Source organism: Mustela lutreola, chromosome 6, assembly GCF_030435805.1.
Source record: "Mustela lutreola isolate mMusLut2 chromosome 6, mMusLut2.pri, whole genome shotgun sequence".
Taxonomy (NCBI): domain Eukaryota; kingdom Metazoa; phylum Chordata; class Mammalia; order Carnivora; family Mustelidae; genus Mustela; species Mustela lutreola.
Window position 1 is genome coordinate 10,742,408 of NC_081295.1, and position 23,544 is coordinate 10,765,951.

A 23,544-nucleotide genomic window follows, 5' to 3' on the forward strand; every position below is an offset into this window, starting at 1 on the left:
ATTTCAGAAGTTCACTAGTTTGTAATGTCACTAGATATATCTTCTTTACTAAATTGGGTAATAGTTCTGAATTTTGGAAGAATATTTTCTTTAATTTTTTAATGCTACTCACACACAACTAGAGAGTATGGATGCAGCACATTTTAAAGTTTAATCTGCATTATTAACATTTTCTCCATCGCTTTTTAAACAAATTGAAATGTAATTGACATATGGTGTCATATTAGTTTCAGATGTTCAATATAATGAATGATTCAGTATTCGTACATATTGTGAAATGATCAGCACAATTCTCCATCACTTTCCTAAATTTAGATCAGGGGTCAACAAAATTTTTCTGTAAAGGAACAGATAATAAATATTATAGGCTTTGTAGGTCGTACAGGCTCTGTTTGAACTACTCTGCTGTTGTAGAGAGAAAGCAGCAAGACCTTTCACTGCTAGACAAGACATAAATGAATGAGCATGGTTGTGTTCAAATAAAACATTATAAAACAGGTGGTGAGCTATAGTTGGCCCATGTGCCACAGTTGCTGACTCCTGGTCTAGAACAATCCATTGAGCCCTGATCTGTAAGGTCTGCCAGTTTCTGTGGTATAAATACTCCCATCCAGGCTGATCTCAGGCTGCCAATGTGCCATCACTGCACATAGAATTGGCAAGAGATGTGCAGTGCAGTTATAAATGGTATATCTGCCATTCAGGTAAAGAGAGAGGCCTTCCAGAGCATAAATTATGATAAAATGTAGTTAAATATGTAGGAAGTGAGAGTTTTGGCATATTTATTGCTTTTTCGCTTAATGTAGTTTTTTTAAATTGTAAGTTTACATAATTTAATTTTTAATGATGACTGTGTTTAACAATTGGCTCACAGGAGCGCCTGGGTGGCTCAGTTGTTTAAGTGTCTGCCTTCGGCGCAGGTCATGATCTCAGAGCCCTGGGATCGAGCCCCACATCAGGCTCCCTGTTCAGGCGGGAGTCTGCTTCTCCTTCTCCCTCTAACCCCTCCCCCTGCTCCTTCTTTCTCTCTCTCTCTCAAATAAATAAATAAAATATAAGAAACAAAAAACAAAACAAAACAAAACATTTGGCTCACAAAATTCCTAACAGTTTAACTTTTGACTCCTGTGAGCCAGTATGGCCAGGGGCAGCAAGGTACTGGTAGCCTTCCCCCATTAGAACATTGTATAAAATTTCTGCCATACAAGGTTGCAGAGAACAGAAGAGGAGTTCTATCTAAAATTCTTCCGCTCAACATTACCAGTGAGATATCTCAGTCCAGGTTTGTTCTCTTTATGGTCAGAGGAGCATAGAGATCTTAGTCCAGATCTTCAGGCATCCATCTCCCCAGGACCTACATCCAGCCACATCAGAGTGGTGCACAGGCCCTGGCCCCTTATGGAATCCACCTTCTCAATCATCTCTATTTTCCCCTTTTCTAGACCTTCCCCTACTCCCCTGGATAGAACTGCCTCTGCCTCTAGCAACTTCACTTGGATAAGCCTCTCCTTTTAGGACTACATTTGCAAATGAAAGGCTGGGAGTTGGGGTGGGGCTCATTTTCAGAACTCTAGTGGACTTCTGTTTCTGTGTCCCTCAAACAGGAGGGATGTTAAAGCCCCCTCCTCCGTACTCCTTCTCCCCATGGCCAGGCAGAGTGGAATGAGGAAGGAAAAAATCAAACGTCCCATTCTTTTGAGACTCCTCTGCAATGAGAATAAAAGAAGTGACTCATTTAAAGAAGTGACCAAAAAAAGGAAGTGACCGGCTACCTGATTCTCTTGCTTAGAGCAGTGTTAGCTCTGACTGTTAACAAATGTTAGCTATTGATGGAAACCTAGGCTGCTTCCATTTCTTAGCTATTGTAAATAATGCTGCAATGAACAGGGCAGCGGGGGGGCACGTATCCTTTTGAATGAGTGTTTTTGTTTCTTTGGGTAAATACCCAGTAGTGTAATTATTGGATCATATGGTATTTCTATTTTTAATTTTTGAAGAACTTCAATACTGTTTTCCTCAGTGGTGGTACCAATTTACGTACCTACCAACAGCGTGTAAGAGTTGCTTTATTTCTATTTCCTTTCTAATGCTTGTTGTTTCTTATCTTCTTGATTTAGCCGTTCTGACATGTGTAAGGTTGTGACTCATTGTGGTTTTGGTTTGCATTTCTCTGATAATTAGTGATACTGAGCACCTTTTCATAGGTCTACTGGCCATCTGTATGGCCATCTGATTTTCTTTGGAAAAATCTCTATTCAGATCCTTGGCTCATTTTTTAATTGGATTACTTGTTATTTTGGTATGGAGCCAAGTCGACAAATGGATAGGAAGATATAGTGTGTACATTTTTAAATTGGATTACTTTATTTTGGTGTGGAGCCAAATCGACAAATGGATAGGAAGATATAGTGTGTGTACACACACACACACACACACACACACACACACACACACATATACACAGAGGAATATTATTTAGCCATAAAAAAGATGAGATTGTGCCATTTGTGACAACATGGATGAACTTAGAGGTATTATGCGAAGTGAAGTAAGTCAGACAGAGGAAGACAAATACCACAGGATTTCACTCATGGAATCTAAGAAAAAAGACACAACGAATAAACAAACAAAAAGCAGAATCAGGCTTATAAATACAGAGACCGAACTGATGGTTGCTAGAGGGGGAGGATGGTGTGAGAATGGGCAAAATGGGGGAAGGGGGGTAGGAGACACACACTTCCAGTTGTAGTATGAATAAATCAAGGGAGTAAAAGGCACAGCATAGGGACGATAGCCAACGATATTGTACTAGCAATGTATGCTGACAGATGGGAGCTATACTTTCTGTGAGCAGAGGATAATGGATAGGCTTGTCGAATCACCATGTTGTATACCTGGAACTCATGTAACACTATATCAACTGTACTTAAAAAAATTTTAAAAAATGTTAGGTATCATTGTTAACAGCAGAAGAAACTTCTTGTCTAGATTTTACAATAAATTCTGCAGTAAAATTAAGAGAAAAATCAAGCCAAAATGAAGGAAACATTGGCTTAAGCCGTGTATTCAAGTTAGATTTTCTAAGAACACCTAACAAAAGTTGGTCATTTAGGCCCAAGTATGTATCGATGATGATGGCCTAACCTATATAGAGTGTAAGAAAATCAGAAAACATGGGGCACCTGGGTGGCTCAGTCAGTTAAGCATCTGCCTTTGGCTCAGGGCATGATCCCAGGGTGTTGGGATGGAACCCCAGTCCCGCTGCCTGCTCAGTGGAGGGCCAGCTTCTCCCTCTGTCTCTGCTATTCCTCCTTCTTGTGGGTGCTATTTCTCTCTAATGAATAAATAAAGTCCTAAAAAAAAAAAGAAAGAAAGAAAAAATCAGAAAACCAGTAGGGAAGTGCCAGCGACTTAAATTGCTGGCCTGTAAATTTGAGGGATGTGGCAAATTTGGCCTTTGACTTCACCAGTGAACAGGTATTTTCCTGATTTTCTTTTTGTTGCTTCATACAAATATCAATGTTGGAGCCAAAGGAAAGTAGACATTAAGTCTGCATCTCCTCCAGATATCTTAGGGGGGCATAGTTTTTCTTTATTCTGAGGTATACTCATTGATAATTATTATTGCCCTATTAAAGGTACACAGCAAAGCAGCCCTGCTTTTGATTCTGAACATATGTATCCCCGAGGCAGTGCATCAGCCTGGACAAAGTTAAATATAATGCATGGGGTGCCCAACTGCTAATCTTTATGACTTGCATTGACATTTAATACCCCAACAACATGCTTTGCAATGGTTTTTCTTTCCTATTTGGATTCTTTCTTGGTCTCCTAATTTACATTAACTTCTGTCTTCCCTTTATTTTTATTTAAAAAAAAACATTTTATTAATTTATTTAAGAGAGAGAAAGAGAGAGAGAACACAAGCAGAGGAAGCAGGGGGTGGCAGAGGGAGAGACAGAAGCAGGCACACCACTGCGCATGAGCAGGGAGCTGGGTGTGGGACTCCATCCCAGCACCCAGAGATTGTGACCTGAGCCAAAGGCCGTCGCTTCACTGACAGAACCACCCAGGCGCTCTTCCCTTTGTTTTTAGAGCGATTTTTGGCTTACAGAAAAATTGAGTAGAAAGCACTGAGTTCCCATATACCTCACCTGCACAGTGTTGCCCATTATCTTGCATTAATGTGGTACATTGTTATAACTGATGAACCAGTATGGATACATTTTTATTACCTAAAATCCATAGCTTAATTTGGGTCCCCTCTTGGTGTTACCCAGTTCTGTGGGTTTTGACAGGAGTCCAATGCCATGCGTTTCATCTGTGTTCTATCTGTTTAGCCCTCCCTTCCTCAGGATTCCTGGTGACCATTGATCATGTTACTGTCTCTATAAATTTTTGCTTCCTCCTGCCCCCTTTCAGTTCTGAGGTTTGTTGTTTTTTTTTTTTTTTTTTTTTTTGCTGGATTATTCTTGCTACTTGGATAGGCCACTCTGTCTTATTTCCCCACCTCCTTTCCAAAATTCAGTGCTCCAAGAATTGGTTTCACTATTACAAATTTTGTATATAAGCCAGAGGGTTCTCTATAAGGGAAAACACTTAAATCCTTTCTTACCTCTGTGGTTTTCTGTGCCTTTCAGGAAACTTTCTCCTCAAGTATCCCACAATTTCAATTAGGTCTGATACAGCATGTCGAAGATGGGAGGCAGACCCGAATCAAGCCTATTTTGCAAGCCCATTTTCTCCATTAATCATTTTAAGTTATTTAAATGTTTCTGGAGTCTAAATTATGCTCCCACTTCCCATAAATGGGGACTTTGGAAGATGCGTCCTTTCTCTGAGGTTCACTGTGTCACAGCTTTAGTTCATGGAAAGCATCTCACTTGGATCTTGGAGCGGATGGCTTACTTGGCACCCATCTGCCTCAAGTGAGTTATACTTACAGGATAGGCCGTCTGTAAGTGTGATTAAGTCGTATGTAAATAGCAGTAATCCCTTTTTCTTGGGCTGTTAGATCTGGTTCAATGTGAAACTCCCAGTGAGAGTTCCTTAGGTAAATATACAGTCTTGAGAGTTGCCACATAGACAGAAATGTTATATAAAGCAGTATGCCATATTTAATTTCGATATTAGTTTATGAGATTAGAAGAGATGAAATTTATCTTGGGAAAGAGAACTAACAAAGGTCACCCGAGAGGAGAAAAATCTCTTTAGTTTCCAAAGTTTGCATAGAGAAGAATTCCCTCTTGTCTTTCTTCCTTTCCTCTCTGCCACCAGGGATCCCAAGTTCTCTCTTAAGCTCTTAAGAGGTTGAGATATGGGGCCCAACATTACTCCTGAAGGGTATGAGGGAAGCAGAGGGACCTTTTAGCTGGTGGCACTTCTCACTGAGATAGCCTGGGATTTGGCTTTCTTTGTAAAGAAACAGAGCTCAGGTATGAAGTTCAATATGGTTAGCCCATGCCTGTGTTATTTGGGGGCATTTTTTGGATCTCTATTGCCTTGTTTTCAATTAATAGGGCCTTAATCTCTCTCTTCAGAAAGTCTTTTTTTTTTTTTTTTTTTTTAGATTTTATTTATTTATTTGACAGAGAGGGAGAGAGAGAGAGAGATCATAAGTAGGCAGAGAGGCAGGCAGAGAGAGAGAGGGGAATGCAGGCTCCCCGCTGAGCAGAGAACCTGATGCAGGGCTCAATCCCAGGACCCTGAGATCATGACCTGAGCCAAGGACAGAAGCTTTAACCCACTGAGCCACCCAGGTGCCCCTCTCTTCAGAAATTTTTAATAGTATATATTTTGTGCTTGGTAGGTATCCTGATGGAATTCAACATAGCCCTCAGATCTGAGAAGCTCAGGGCAGTTGTTTTTCCTTGCCTTAGTTTACTTGCCATAGTTTTGACTGATTTTCTGTATTATAAGCCCTGAAAACACAACTCCTAATACCATCATAGTGAATCCATTAATTAAACATCTGTGTGGTTCTCCTGGTGGGGCAAACCAGAGAAGGTTCTGGAATGTAGCAGCCCAACGCCATTGTCTATCCATATACATGGGAGCAAAGTTCCATGAGTTATTTATGGAGTTCAGATGGCTCCAGATGTTTCTTCCCCTTCCTCAGTGGGCTGAGGAGCTTCTGCTTTTTGTTGTGGTTCCAAGTAAGTTAATTTAATGTACCCCATTCACGAACCCTTGAGCTGCTCTAGTTTCTAGGTGAGGTCCTTGGGAAGGTTAGTGTGAAGAGTGCTATACAGGTAAGTGTTTGAGCTCATTGGATTTTATTTACAGTTTGCAAATCCTTTCTCATACCTAGTAATGCCAGAGAACTGATTTTGCTTTTTTTGTAAAACAAAACAAAACAAAAATATGGTCACAACAAATCGAACTATTTTTAGGCTGAGAATATTATGTTGCTTCTTCCCACATAGCACCAAAAATTTTCTCATCCAAACTCCAAGAATATTTACAGTCTTGGGTACTTTTGGAATTGAACTGTCTACAGTGTCTAGAAAGCACTGTCACAGGAATGAATGCTGTAGTAGAGGGTCAGCTATGTGCCAGGCTCTGGACTATGCATGCAAATGGGTTTCATTTAATATTACTTAACATTAACAATGGTTAAACATGAATGCTAATGTGGTTTAATGTTAGGAGAGCTACCCAGAGGGGCACATTCAGGTTCCTGTTTCACCAGCCTTCTTTCAACCATGCTGTGGCCACATGGCCGTCCTCTTGCAGGCTAAGCCCTGTCCCAGGCTGTGGAAACCGTGCTGAAGCACTGTTAGGAGCTTGGTTCAGGCATTCAGAAAACTCCCCATTAGATCAGGTTGAATTTACAGCTCAATATTCTTTAATCTTCTGCCAAGTTCTAGTAACGAGGCCTTCTCCCTAGTCTGTAACCAAACCATGACACCAGGCCCGCGTCTAGGGACCGGACCCTCCCCATGACCCGTATACCTGCATATCCTGCTAGACCTAGGCTTTTAAGCATAGTCTGGCTCTTGCCAGGACTACTATACCCCTGGAAGTGAGCCCAGCTTGCTCTGCTTCCTCCACTTGCTTTCCCTCAGTCTTCAGGGTAATGGTGTTCATGGGCCACTGGTGAAAATCACATTTTCTTGAATATCTGTTTGTATACCTCAGTTCAATCACTATCTACAAGGCTTGTGATTCTTTGTTTATATGTCTATGTCCTTTAATAGACTCTGAGCTGCTTATGGACAGTAATTAGGCCATTTCTTCATCCATCCAGGCATATGTCCATCTATCCATCTGTCATTTATGGAGCGCCTGTCATGTGGGAGGTACTGTGTTTAACAATAAGAATCGCGTAAGAGGTTGTTTCCTCTGTCTTTTGTAGCTTAGCATCTACATGACACCCTAACTAGTGACTGCTCAATAAATGTTGGTCGAATGAACAGATGGACCAGTGACTTGTTGGGAGTTACTCATGATGCCGTGAGCTGACTTCTTACATGGATTTCCTCTACTCTACAGAAGGTGGGCTCCATGGAGCTGGTTTTCTCTGCAGGGCATGCCCAGTTTCTGATCTCTGTCTTTTTTGAGCTGATATGTCCAAAGCTAATAGAGTTCCAGGATTCTAGTTGGATCCAAAATTTGGTTGTGGCTCAACCAGTGGATTGGATGGGACTGGCATCTTAGAAGATAATTTTGCTTTGCGTAAATGAATCAGGTCAGAGCAAAGTGCCCCTCCCTCCACTGTCTCTCCACTGCTGTGCTGGTGCCTCCTGAGCATCTGAAGTGGTGATGAGTGTTTGATGCACAGTTAACCCTGGTCAATTTTTTCTTCTTTTCCACCTCACCACCACCACCTTCTCCTTTTCCTTCTTCTTCTTTCTCCTCTCTCTCTTCCCCTTCTTCCCTTCTCCTTCTCTCTCCCCTTCCTCCTTTTCCTCCTTGTTCTTTAGAAACTCAGTGTAGAGTAATGATTCTCTAAGTGTTTCCAGGATCCGTGGAAGTCCTTGGGACTGTTTCTGAGGGGTCTACAAAGTCGAGACCATTATCACTATAAAACTAAGGTGTTATTTGCCATTTTCACCCTCATTCTGTCATGAATTGACAGTGTTTTCCAAAGACTACATGACATGTAATACTGCAATAAATTAAGTGGAGAAGCAGATATAGGTATTTAGTTATTTTCTGTTAAGCTAAACATTAAGGGATTTTCATAAAGATAAATTAATACCACTGTTCTCACTATAATTTTTTGGAAATAGAGTTGTTTTTAATAAAAACGTGTTATTTCTATTAATATGTAATAGATTTTCATTGTTATTTTTATTTTTATTTATTTTTTAAAGATTTATAAGAGAGAGAGAATGAGAAAGAACATGAGCTGGGGGAGAGGTAGAAGGAGAGGGAGAGGCACATTCCCCGCTGAGCTTGGAGTCTGACATGGGGCAGGACCCTGAAATCGTGAGCTGAGCCAAAGGCAGGTGCTTAACTGACTGAGCCACCCAGTGCCCCTCATTGTTATTTTTAGAGGAATAAACATTTCTCAGCTTTAAACATTATCAATGGCAAATATTAGTAGACATATCAATAGCAATTTACATTTTGGGGATTTCAGTAGTTTTTACAAGTGTAGAGGGGTCCAAGACCAGAATGTTTGACAGTTGCCGACATGACTGGTGGTTAAGGGTGCAGGCTTTGCAGTCATTACCTGCTTCACTTACAACTTATTGGCTGTACCACTTACTACTGCGTGACCTCAGATAAATTCCTAACCCTCCCTGGACCTTAGATTTTTAATTGGTAAAATGAGATTAATAACACTCATTATCTAGCTCCCACATTTATTGAGAGAACTAAATGACATAATACATACTAGATACTTTGCATAGGGCTTGGCACAGAGTAAGCACTGATTAGTCATTCACTCATGACAGTGTTTTCAATGTAACATATATTTATCTCAGAAAATTTAGAAAATATGGAAAACTATTGGGGAAAAAATGAAAGTCACCCATGATCCAACTATTCAGAAAGAGCTGTTATTTACCCGTTAGTGTATTTCTTTCCAACGAATGTGTGTTTGTGCATTTGGTCTGTATACAAAATTCTGTGCCCTACGTTGTGTAACATATTTTCAGTAATCCATTATATAGTCTCATGAAGCACGATTTTTCATGGCTCTATTATATTACTTATATTCTATTATATAGTCAATATATACCATAATAAATTTAACCCTTCTCCATTTAGACTGGGTCCAATTTTTCACCATTATAAATAATGCATAATTAACACTCCTATACATAAATCTCTGTCCATATCTGTGATTATTTTCTTAGGGTAAATTTGTAAAAGTATAACTGCAGGGCAAAAGCGCTCTATGGGTATATCTAGGTTATTGTTTGGAAAGTTTGTGTCCATTACATTCTTTTTAACAATGGGTGAGAATGTCCATTTTATCGCATGTGTACTTACCAGTATTTAAAATTATTGTCTTCTTTCAAAATAAATTAATTTTTGCCAGTTTAATAGGTTAAAGTGGCATATGATTTAAAAATTTTTTGCATACTCATTGATTTCTAATGAATGTAGTTTTTGGAAATTTGAACTTTTTTTTCCCACACGATGTTGATTTGTCCCATTACTGGTGACATTATCTCTGATTACTTGGTAAATGTGGTGTCTGCCACTTGGCCCCCCCTCCCTTTATTTTAAGAGTAAGAGAGTGTTCATGAGTGTGAGGGGGGGGTGGCAGAGAGGGACAGAGGAAGAGGGAGAGAGAATCCCAGGCAGCCTCCATGCTCGGCATGGAGCCCAACCCAGGGCTCAATCCTATGGCCTTGAGATCATGACCTGAGCTGAAATCAAGAGTTGAATGCTTAACCGACTTTACTATTTTAAATGAATTTTTAAAAATTGATTTTTATTTTTAAGGTCTAATTGACAGGCTACATTATATTAGTTTCAGGTGCGCAACATAATGATTCTACATTTGTATATGAAAGGATCACCACAACGTCTAGTTAACATGTCACCATACATAATTATGTAACTTTTTTTTCTTGTGATGAGGACTTTTAAGATCTGGTCAAGAGAAGAGCAGCAACTTTCAAATAGAGAATATAGTATTATTAACTATAGTTACCATGCTCTACATTACCTCTCTATGACTTATTTATTTTATAATTGGAAATGGGTCCCTTTTGACCCCTTTCATGCATTTTCTTACCCTCTTTGCCCCTAGCACCCATTGGTCTATTTCCTATATCAATGAGCTTGGTTTTTTGTTTTGTTCTTTAGATTTCACATCTAAGGGAGATCATATGGTGTTTGTCTTTTTCTGCCTGGCTTATTTCACTTAGCATAATGCCTTTAAGATTCATCCATGTTGCAAATGGCAAGGTTTCCTTCTTTTTTATGACTGAATAATATTGTATGTGCATATATGTGGGTGTCTATTCCACATTTTCTTTATCCACTCATCCATTGATAGACACTGAGGTTGTATCTGTGTCTTGGTTATTGTAAATAATGCTACTGTGAACACAGGAGTGCATATATTTTTTTGAGTTAATGTTTTTGTTTTCTTGGGGTAAATACCCAGAAGTGGAATTGCTATGTCATATGGTAGTTGTGTTTTAAATTTTTTGAGGAACATCCATAATGTTTTCCACAGTGGCTGTGCCCATTTACATTCCTACCCTCAGTGCACAAGTGTTCCCTTTTCTTTGCATTCTTGCCAACTCTTGCTATTTATTTGTATTTTTGGTAACAGCCATTCTGACAGATGTGAGGTGGTATCTCACTGAGGTTTTGATTAGCATCTCCCTGATGAATAATGCTGAGCATCTTTTCATGTACCTCTTGGCCATTGTATGTCTTTGGAAAAATGACAATTTCAAACTGCCCATTTTAAAAATTGGATTTTTTTTTGCTATTGAATTGTATCAGTTCTTTATATATTTTAGATATTAACCCCTTATCAGATATGATTTGCAAAGATTTTTCCTATTCAGTAGGTTGACTTTTCATTTTACTGATGGTTTCCTTTTTTGTGCAGAAACTTTTTAGTTTGACGTGGTCCCACTTGTTTTTTTATTTTTGTTTTTGTTCTTGTTGCTTTTGTTTTGAGTGTCAAATCAAAAAACTCATCACCAGTACTGATGTCAAGGAGCTTACCTTTTATGCTTTTTTTCTGGAAATTTTATAGTTTCAGGTCTTACATTCAATTTTAATCCATTTTGAGTTAATTTTTATGTATGGTGTAAGATAGTGGTCCAGTTTCATTCTTCTGCATGTGACTGTCCAGTTTTCCCAACCCCACTGATTGAAGAGATTGTCTTTTCCCCATTGCATATTCTTGGCTCCTTTGTTAAAAAATCAATTGACCATATATTCATGGGTTTATTTCTGGGCTCTTTGTTCTGTCCTATTAATTTATGTATGTTTTTATTATAATGCCATACTGTTTTAATTACGATAGCTTTGTAATATATTTTGAAATCAGAGAGCATGATGCTGCCAGCTTTGTTCTTTCTCAAGATTGCTTTGGCTATTTGGGGTTTTGTGGTTCTGTACAAATTTTAGGATTGATTATGTGTTCTTTTTCTGTGAAAAATGACACTAGAATTTTGATAGAGATTGCATTGAATCTGTATATTGCTTTGAGTAGTATGGATATTTCAACAATACTAATTCTTTCAGTCTATGAGGACAGTATATCTTTCTTCTTATTTGTGTCTTTGATTTCTTTTATCATTGTCTTAAAGTTTTCAGTGCACAGATCTCTCACTTCCTTGGTTAAATATGCTGAGTGAAATAAGTCAAACAGAGAGAGTCAATTATCATATGGTTTCACTTATTTGTGGAGCATAACAAATAACATGGAGGACATAGGGAGATGGAGAGGAGAAGGTAGTTGAGGGAAATTGGAAGGGGAGATGAACCATGAAAGACTATAGACTCTGAAAAACAATCTGAGGGTTTTGAAGGGGCGGGGGTGGGAAGTGGCGGGGGCAGGTGGTGGGTATTGTGGAGGGCACGTACGGCATGGAGCACTGGGTGTGGTACATAAACAATGAATTCTGTTACTCTGAAAAGAAATTAATAAAAAAAATGAAAAAATATTTATTCCTAGGTAATTTCCTCTTTTTGATACAACTGTAATTGTGACCATTTTGTTAATTTCTCTTTCTGATAGTTCATTACTGCTGTTTAGAAATGGAACAGATTTTTGTATTTTTATATCCTGCAAACTCACTGAGATTTAAATTTTCATTTTATGACTTGCTGTTCATTTCCTTTGAATTTAAAAAGTAATGTATTGGGGCGCCTGGGTGGCTCAGTTGGTTAAGTATCTGCCTTTGGTTCAGGTCATGATCTTAGGGTCCTGGGATCGAGCCCCGCATGGGGCTCCCTGCTCAGCGGGCAGCCTGCTTCTCCCTCATCCCCAATCTCTCCACCATGCTTGCACACTCTCTCTCAAATAAATAAATAAATAAATAAATCAAATCTTTTTAAGAAAAGTAATGTATTAGTATTTTTCCTACTGACTTATAAGAAGTCTGTAACTTTTGTTTATTAGTCTTGTGGCAAATATTTTCCTGGTTGGTTAGTTGACAGTTTTTCAGTTTAAAAAATATGTTGAAAATATTTCGTGAAAATTTTCACGTGGTCATAACTGCTTACTTATAAAAATGTTTCTTTCATGGCCTTTATGCTTGAATTTAATGACAGTGGTGACTTCTGTTTTCTCGTTTCCCCTCCCTTTTCCCTTAGATGTCCTTTCTTCTCTTTCTCCTGCCTCTTCTCTCTTTCTGTCATAGTGACATGCTATGTCACTCTACTCACTCAACTCTTCTGTTTATCAGGGAGGTTTTGAATTTCCTTCACACAAACACTACACATTTGTTATTAAGAGTATTTCTCGGATTTTTCTGTGAATGATTTTCCATTTCTTTTAGAAGCTCAGGTATTGCTAGTACGCACAAAAGCTATTGATTATATGTTGATCTTCTATTAATAGCTCTTCAGTATTGTGATGAAATTTCAGGGTTTACATAGACATCTCTGTATTTTTAGACATGTAATCATATTACATCACTGTAATTAATTTAATCCACTCGTGTATAACATAAAACATTATAACATGCTGTGTATTATGTTATGCAAAATATTATCTAATATTTTATATATTTTTTGTTTCATGTCTTATTGATTGATTAGATTTATAGCACAATATTAAGTACTTACAGTGGTAGCAGACGTTCTTCTCTGGGTTCCTCCAGTATTTTGCAACTAAATGATAGCTTAGATAGGTGGTGTGAGATAAGTCTTTATTAGATGGGTGATACGTCCTCCCACTAGTCCTCCCCCCTCCTTTCTTCTCTGCTTCACCTCCTTCCCCCACTTCCTCCCTCCTTTCTTTCTGCTTTTTCTCTAATAGAACCGAGGCAGGATCTGACCAGATGGCTTTTGGCACTGACTACACCTAGTGAAGTTTTTCTTATGAGATCTGTTATTACTTTTTAAATTTAAAATTAAAATTTTTTACTGTGATCTTTGATATGATGTATTTATAATAATAGAGTTCCTAATAATAAACTATCCTTGTATTCCCAGGATAAAACCCATCGGGTCATATTTTAATTTATTCTGAGGTTGTAGGATTCTCTCATCTTCCAAAAATAAAGGATAAGTGCATTTCACTAGTTTTGTAGGTATTGATAGTAAACTGCTTTAAAGATCCAATTGTTTATATGCTTTCTAAATTCAATGATAAAATTTGTTTCAGAAATTACTTTTTAAGTTTGAAAATAATTCACCTTTTTTTCCTGTGGAAAAAATACTTTATAAACTATATTTCTCATCAATAAAGATGTCCCTCCTCATCCTTTTTTTTCTTCTTCTTTTTAATTTGACTTGTACCTCACATGTTAGCGGTGTTTTGAAAGTTGTAATCCTAATCCAGTTAGCGGAAATGGTTATACTGCATTAAAAATGCATTAAGGATTTCATTCCTTTATTATTTACATTACTGTACAGAAAATAGGGATTATAGGGCTAAAATATGTGTGGTCTAGAGACCAAATATGGAATAGATTAAAGTGGTTATATAATAATAGTTAAACTATAATACTTTAGTCATTAAACGTGAATATATTTTTAGTGTATTGGAATTTAGAAATGTTATTTTTAGTACTGCTGACCGTGATCACATTTATATTTCCATATAAAAAGGATTATAGTATGTTACCTCAAATGAATTTTTTTTTTCTCATTTTAGTCTCTGAAGTTACTTTATGTAAACTAGCTGCCAGCAGGATCAAAACCAAATAATTATGACTTCAATGAAAACTATTGAACTATAAAAGAAGTCTCAAACTTTTAAAGAAAATACAGAATTGAGAAAGTTTCTAGTAGGTTCACTTTGGGATTGGGGTAGTCTCAGCAGCCTTCGGTTCTTTCTTCAGCCATTGTTAAGGGCATTTATCTCAGTGGTCTTTAAGTGCTGTTATCACCAAGCGGGGAAGTGCGAGGACTGCTGCTTTCATTCCTCTACTGCTTGTAAGGACTTCCTGTCTCCCACAGACACTGGGGTGCCTAACACTGTGTATCTTATCTCTCCTAGGTACAGGGATGGTTCCTTAAGTCCCCTCATCTGAGCCTTGTCAACGGGCATCACCTATCTTCTGGGTATTGGAGATGATTCCTCAAAGTGCCTCCCCTGACTTCAGAGTACTGGGCTTTAGTCCTCAGAATGGGGTTTCAGTCATGGTTCCATGGTTCCATGGCCAAGTTCCATGGCCATGGTTCCATGACCAAAATCAATACTTCCATCCATTTGCTTCATCCTGGGCCCAGACGGAACTAGGAATGCAAGTCCTGCCTTAGGCACAGTGTTACCCAGCTAGAGCAAATGGAAATGACGGAAATATCCTCATACTAGTCTGTACAGATACTACCTCTGTCTAATTAGACATTCACAGTTAAGTATTCAACACCTACGATGGGCCAGGCACTGTGCTAGGCTCTGGGGCTGAAAACATTAGGGTGACATTGTTTCTTAATGCATCCCAAACATTATTCCTTTCTACTCGTGTGCCTAAGAAATCCTTGCTGAGCATCTCCTACATAGTTGGAGTTTAAGGAAGGGCAGGCCATTGGTGAGAGGGCGAAGCATTGCTGGACTTCTCAGCTTCATGTAGACGTGGCCATTAAAGAGTCGGGGCTGACAGGGGTGAAATGGCTGGGGGACCATTGGTCTCAGATGGTGAATAACGGGACCGATATTACAGATTCAATTTCCTGGATGAAATGAAGATGAGAAGTAATTCCTCGTCAGCTTAGTATCTGGCTCAGCAAAATGGTCTGTTCAGTTTCAAAATTAATATTGCAGAAAATATCAAAGTGTGATTATTTATACTAATTGTTCAAAGCTATTAACCTTAAAAGATTATTTTTCTTGTTTTTATATTTTATGTTTATATCTTGGTTATAGCAAAACCAAGATAATCAACAGTGGAAGAAGAGCCTGTAGGCTTTAAAATCATGTAGGGAAGGATCTATTTTTAGACTGTTAGTGAATATATTTGGTTTTGAATTTTCAATTGGACACACTTCGTTAATACATGGTGTAGAAATGTCAAGGAGCAGAGAGATGGGGTGGATTTCACTGTAATTCAGCATCTTGTTGGCTTGTTCTAAAAGAATCTGTACAAGTAGTTGCCACAGCTGGAGACCCAGAGATGTCTAATGATCTCTGTAGGACGTGCCATGGCTGCTCAGAGGGGCTTGCTGGCAGAAACTGACCATTCGCATCTGTGCAGGGTTCAGAGTGTCCTTTCCCTTTGGCCTACCTGGAAAAACTGCTGCTAAAGGGAAGGGTGAGGGCACAGCTTGTTCAGGTTGGAGAGTGAGGTGCAGACGCACCCCTGAGAGGCTGGCAGGTGGATAGCATCCTGCCAAGGATGCTGCAGGAGAGGAGAGCACAGGAGTGGTTCATCAAAGCCCCATTGGGAGCAGGATCTTGAGAGTCTGGCGTACACTGATTTATGCACATGGAAAGTTCTGGAGAGCAACAGGGGGACTCTTGAGAGACCTGAAGCTGGGCTCCTCCTCTCCAGAGATGAGGCTGAGGCTACCATGATTGGCTACCAGGATTGGTGGACTTGTCCTCCCTTGGGTCAGCTAGAGATACGGCTTAAGCCCTTGAAACAGTGACACCCCTCCTGGGTTTGTCTCTCTGCCAGTTCTTTGGAGCTCTTTCTGGACCGCACCAGGCCACCCTACCCTCTAGAGCTGAGATTCTTCAGAACGGGCCTGCAAGGATGTGAGCCCCGAGGGGATGTTCCCTGGCCTTCTGCCAGTCCGGGGCAACAATGGAACTAGTAACATCCAGTGGCGGCCTGGTCAGGAGGGCATGGGTCCCCAGCCTGGGTTGGGGGAGATGGCACAGCCTTAGCAATGCATCCAAGGCCGTTTTGAGGTGTTATCTCGAGGAGATGGTGAAGTTTAAGACCATCTGGGGGAGATTTGAGAATGTGGTGAAAATGGTGATTTCAGAGAGGGAGGGGGGAGGAAGAGCAGGGGGAGGGAGAAGCAGTTCTAGGAGGATCTTTTATTTTAAAGTAACATTTAAATTTATCCACACACATAATTTATACACACAGGGACAGGGAAATGATGAACATATATGCTTTTCCCAATGTAATCTGCATAGGAATTATAATGTATCAACATATAATTGTTTTAAATACCCTTTGTTGGGGGCACCTGGGTGGCTCAGTTGGTTAAGTGTCAGACTCTTGATTTCAGTGCAAGTCATGATCTCAAGGTCACAGGGTCAAGCCCAGTGCGGGGCTCTGTGCTCAGTGGGGGGTCTGCTGGAGATTCTCTCTCCTGCTCCTGCTCCTTCCCACACCCTCAAATAAATAATAAATAAATAAATAAATAAAATCTTTAAAAAATATCCTCTGTGGATTACAAGTAGTGAGAATTTGAGAGGAAGTTTTGTCTGGGCTCAGAATCTTCTCATTAAGATAAAGTTTGGCCAATTAAAGGCCCGAGAAGTTAAAATATTAGCAGAACAGTCCAATAGTTTATTCGGTTGTTTCTTTTATTCTACTTCTTGACCTATAAGAAGACTGTATAATAATTGTAGTTTTACCCGGGGAACTCCTATGCATCTGGGGGACGGAGGGAAATCCTTGCTTTTTCTAGGGTGAGTTTAAAAGTCACTTGGCACCTGGGGGCCTTGGCTGCCCTCCAGGAGCTTTCGATGACATAGACCGTTCCAGTGTGGGCCTGTCTGAGGGTCCAAGGGAAAGAAGGAATAAGGACAAGTTTAGCTTTTCTTTGAAGTTAATAACCTCCTACAAAGGCTTTTAGAACAGCAGACACCTTAAACAGCACTTAACACCCCCTTTCTTCTCCTGTGATGGTCAAATTCGAGAACACGTGATCTTGGAGAGGTGGGTGTTGGCTGATTACCAGGGCGTGTGTGTCAGCTGACTCCCTGGGCAGGACTGGGTGGGGGCAGGGCCCCTTCTCAGCCCCATTGGTCCCTCCACCCCAGCGGGGGGCTGTGTGCAGAACAAAGACATGCTTGCTCTCCTGAATGCCTCTTCCGCGCCCGGCCCAGACAGGAGGGAAGCCGAGAGATATGTCTGAGTGGACGATGTTTCGCTTTTCCATCCTACTGTAGGAGGCAGGAGCCCTTTTTTGAATTAGCTCAGTTTTCTTGTTCAAAGGCACACTCTCCAGACAGCGTTTGGAGAAGTCTGTCTCTAACAGTCTGTGTCTTCTTAGGACCCTGGCTTACTTGGGGAGTGAGACTTTTTCCAGGGCAGATTCTGCTGGCAATTTTGGACTGGTTTTAAAAATGCTGTGGGGGTAAATATTCTCAGATATGTTCAACTTGGGGCAGCGCACAGATACTTTAAAAAGAGCAAAACCAAAGAATACGTAACAGTGGCCTCATCTTCAGACAACATGCCAGTCAGGGATAGCCGTCCTACGTACATCGGGTTGAAGGACATGCCTGTGGGGACACAGGAGGAGGAGGATATCCTCTGAGCATTTACAGGCTGTTGCATACACATTTTCTTATGTATCTTCCCGACAGCCATTGTGCAGTGAGATATTTTACACTTCCCGTTTCACCCATGAGAGGACAGAATCAGGGAGGTGAAGCCACTGGGCCAAATCACAGCTAGTATGTGTTGGAGCCGGAGTTTGGATCCAATTCCTAGCTCCCTTCTCAGCTTCTCTGTGTCCCTTCCTTCCCTATGGTTAGTGGGACAACCTGGGGCTTGGCAGATGTCTCAGCATCTCAGTTGGATTTGGGGAGGTTGTTTGGGTCCTCTCTGGCTCAGATGCTTCTGCTGTAAGAACATCTAAATGGCATTATTTATCCTAGAACTGTTGCAAACAATTCAAAAAGAACCAGATGCAGGTTTCCTCAACAGCTACACCAGAGAGTATAGGGTATAGGGTTTTGGTGTCAGAATCTGGTGGCGTGATCTTGGGCAAGTGACACAGTTGAATTCAGTTCCCCTTTGGTTGAAATAGGGCTTGTACTTCAAAGAGGTATGGGTGAAGGAGGTAATGCAATAAGTACTTAGCCCAGTGCCTGACATACGGTGAGGGCTCCTTGGAGTTAGGTGTTACTGTTACGTATAATTAATTGAATTAATTAGACAGATCTGGCTTTTTCAAAATTACCTCATCACTTGGGTTGGGTTTTGTCTTGTCATGGGTGTCTAACAAACCAACTTTCCATTTCAGTTCCTTTATTCTCACTCTAAGTATCAAGCTTATGTGTTGATTATTCATAGGATATAAGAAAGGGTATTAATCGTAAATAAAGAAACTTCCAAAAAGAAAACTCCGCAAAGAAGAGCATTCAGTTAAACCTGTAGCAATGTAAATACAGCAAAGTGTTACTGTGTGGACCCGTAGTTATTTTCCAGTAAGCTTTGCTACCTGTCGCCCAGGGATTTCAGGTTCTTGGTGTAGTTGGGCTCCATTCCAGCTGTAGTTGGCTGTGGGTGTAAAGACTTCTCCTTAATGTGCCACTGCTCTGGGAAGTAGACCCCACTGTCAAGAGTGAACCCAGAGTGTACTCTACAGTTCTGATGTGGGAGTATCTTGCTATTTTCCTTGTCAAGGCTTTGAAAGACCAATGGCGAACTTATAGAATATATGTTCTGGTTGTTCACACACTTTTAAGAACTGTGCTGAGACCCGAGTTTTTGTTTTTTTATTATTATTTTTTCATTTTTTTGAGAGGAGAATGAGTGCACACCAGAGGGAGAGGCATCGGGGGAGAGGAAGAAGCAGGCTCCCCACTGAGTAGGGAGCCCGATGTGAGGCTCAATCCCAGAACCCTGAGATCGTGACCTGAGCCAAAGGCAGAGGCTTAACTGACTTAATTTAGGTGCCCTTTAAACCCGAAGTTAGAAGTCTTACAATCCCCATGGTCTTAGTTAGTTTGGGGTGTTACCCTCATGACTCATCTAACCCTAACCACCTCCCAAAGGTCCCAGCCTCTAATACCATCATGGGAAGAGGAGGTGGTCAGGGTTTCAACATATGAATTTTGAAGGGGGACACAACATCATTGTACAGCCCCCACCCACTCCCTCTCGTTGCAGGCTAAGTCTGAGGGTCAGTTGCCTGTGCTGACACTGAGCTTTTCTTATAGACACTGAGCCTGCTTCATCTACCATTACATCCCATCCTCTGTGGGTGGTTAGTTTGGTGAACTCTACTTTCATGTCATCAGGCAAAACTACTCAACTTCCTTTCGTAGAACTCAACGGCTCTTTCCTGTATGCCCCTCCTCTCACCTGGACTGCTACTCACATTCTTTGGTTAGTATCTCATTTCTTTCATTAAAAAAAAATTCTGTTCTGGAATCCACCATGAATCCTTCTAAAGTTTTCATGAATCAGACCTACATGGTTTCAGTTCTGTTGATCTCTCTGGCAAACACTTAACAAGGAGAAAGAAAGAAAAAGGGGAAAAATAATAAAACTAATATTTATTGAGTACTTATTATACATTTGAAACTTTCAAGTTCTATTATTACCATTTCTCAAAGCAGAAATTGAGGCTCAGAGAGATCAAAGATCCTACAGTTTTATTTGTGGCAAAGTGGGACCTAAATCTAGACCTTTCTGATTCAAAGGTGCATATTCTTTACATAATAATAGTATTTATGCCTTTTTGTTGGGATTATTGTTCTCTTTTAAACTTGGTCATTGTAAAACAGAACACAGCTATAGAAAATCATGTAAATAAATATGTAGCTTGAGGGAGTTTTATAAAGTGAATAAACATCCTTGTAAATGCCATGCAAATCAAGAAGCAGAACTCTTCCAGGCCCCCTGGGGGTCTGTGTGCTTTATTTCTCCCACTGTCCATGCATTCCCAAAATGGCCACTATCTTGACTTCTTTATAATAGTCCATTTCTTGCATTTTAAAATGGTTTTGTTACTCAACTATGCATCAAAGACAGCATTTATATATGTTTTTTAAGTTTTATAATTATAGATTGCTCTCTGCCCCCTTATTTCTTTAAAATTTGTATGTTGAAGAAGTGGGCCATTTGAGTTTCCCAGAGTTAAGATTTCGTGGCTATACATGCGTGGGACATTTTGACATGTGATTCTGTCCTCTGTAGTTTCTGCAAATTGGCAGCTGAATACGAAGGCTGGGCCAGACTCTGGTTTGATCTTTTTGGACAGGACCGTTGGTGATCTTGTGTTTTCCTCAGAAGGGACACAATGCTTATTTTCACTTTTTTTTTTTTTTTAATGTTAACAACTATTGATCCTCAATGACTAGATCCAATAATTTATAGCAGTTGCCAAATGGTGGCTTTCTAATTCTACCATTTTGTTTTAATTTACTAGCTGGAATAATTTTATCACATAACCCCCACCACATCTACTATTTGGTTGCCCAGAAGTATTCAGACAGAAGACGCAGGATAAGTTATTGATTTTGTCCTTTTATTTATCCGATTTTTGAGACCATCATCTTTAGAAAGCGATCACTTAAAAAATTGTTATAAACCCATGGATCTGAATACTGATGTTAGGTTTCAATCCACTGCAATTTTAATTCTTACTAAAGCTCAAACAGGTCTTGAAAGCTTTTTTGGTATCTGGTAGGTCAGGATATACCAGGCTTATCTTACCCTTACATTTCTTATTCCACCCACTGTTCCAAGAAGCCCTTTCCTCTTTCTATTTTTATTTTATTTTTAAACATTTTTTTCTAATTGAAACCTAGTTGACTGATCATGTTACATTGGTTTCAGGCACCCCTCCCCCTTTTAAATAATGGAAATGACATTTCAAGACTATAATCTAGGAACCCAAAATGCTCATTGTTATTAGATTGCTTTTTTTTTTTTTTTTTTCCCTAGGCTCATCCAGTAGGTAGATCTAGGAAAGAAACACAAACATATGCAATTTTAAAAATGAAATATAAATTCACATTGATATCTCCAATTAAAACTCAGTACTGTCTACTTAACAGGATGTAATTAGATCTGTACCTTCTTTCTTCCACATCAAGGACACAGGGAATGAAAGAATTAGAATATCCCACAATATCTCACTTGATTTTTCTCTTATTACACATACATAAAATCTAGGAGTAGCAATATTAATAGGATGTCACCAATTTTGATTACTAAAAACAGTTAAACAGAATTACTAAAACTAGTTAAATAAAGTTTTTATTAAGAAGAATGAAAACCCAAACATTGTATTCTTCCTGATGAAAGAATGTAATAGCACTTATAATTTTCGAAAGGAATCCAACCTGAGTTTGCTCAAGCCTCTGAAATTTCTGCCAATTTATAGGAAATATGCTATCTTCACTCTTCTCCCATTTTAGAAATGACTGTGATGAAGTTCTAGAACTGTCCTCAGCCAGCCTCGTGCTCCCTCATCAACTGTGCTATTCTACACTGCCAGATCATTTAGCTATTACATATTATAATTTCTCCCTTTTAATTTTTTATTCTTAGTTCTCCAATTAATTATATATTTAATACTCAATTATTTTTTTGTTGATGCCTCTCTAGTCATTTTGCCTTTCTGAATTCATTAGAAGTAATGGATTCCTTAGGATGGGCTCATGGAAACAAGGTCTCTGATGTTTGCATGTTAATAAGAGTTTGAGCACTTTTTACTTGAAGGTCAGGTGTGCGGGATACGAAATTTTGGGCTCATACTTTGTTTCCCTGAGCATCTGATATGTTTCCTTATTTTCTTTTGGCACAAGAGTTGCTATTTTAATAGCCTGATGGAAACCTAGTTTCATTCTTTTATAAATCACAAGTTTTTTTTATCCAATGTCCAAATGATTTTTTTCTTTTATCTTTTAAAGTCCAGTGATTTTCTTAGAATATTTCTTGTGTTGATCATTCTGGGTTGATATTCTCAAGGATACAAAAACACTTTCAATATGTAGTCTCACAACTTTTTTTCTTTTGAGGAAAGGTTTTTTTTTTTTTTTTTTAAATTATAGTTTTTATGATTTGTTCTGCTCCCTTGCTTTGGTTTTCTTTTTCAGGGACTTCTATATCCACATGTTAGATTTTCGTGGCTTAGCTCTGATATTTGTCATTTTCTCTTGATCTTTTAAAAGTCTTTTTACAAATTTATTTTTTATTTAAAGAAATTCCTCCCTTTTTACTGTCTGAAGACACTATTTATTATCTTTATTTGCTTTTGTGTTCTTTATAACTTAGTCTTCTAAAATGATCATTTTTTAATGTATATTTCTTTCTTGAGTTTTATCCCTACATTTCTGAGTTATTCTAATTCTGACTTATTGTTCTTTTGTATCTCATGTCATTTTCTTAAAGTCTTTAGTTTGTTTTGAAAGAGTATATTGCAGAGTTTTTTTGAGTATATCTTTCTGGCATGTTTTTGTTGTTTGTAGTGATGTTATCCTGACACATATTTTATTTTTTGATAGTCACTTTGTATGGGAACTGATCTCTATATTTTTTCTATTCCTAATCTTTAGGTGAATTTAGTTTTCCTGAATTTTTAGATGGAGGATGAGTTCATGGAGATTTGCTAACTTTGTGGAGCTCCCTCTTATGTTGCGTTTGTAGACTATTAAGAAGACAGTGACAACTAGCTTCCTGAGACTTCATGACTCTTCCCCTCTTCCACGTCCCACTTTTATCTGTGACTTACCTCTCTTTTGCCTCTCTCATCGCTATCGTGCTAAGTTTTAGTTCTATTCCTGACAGTGTCTCCTTATAGGGCCCTTTCCTGGAGAGGAATTTGGCTAGTCTGTTTGGAGGGTTCAGAGGGGCCAAACTTCTAGACACAGATTGAGCTGCTCTTCTCAGATTCACCCACCACACTTTCAGTAAATACTTGTTGGGTACTTTTGTGTCTCCTGCTCCCAGGCTTGCTTTAGTCCTTCCCTTGGATTCCGCCTCACGTTTGCCAGTAACACTCAGGTATTGGGGCAGTAGGACTTTAGCACTATCCACTTGTATTTTGGCTCTTGTGAAGAAGTCTTGTCACCTA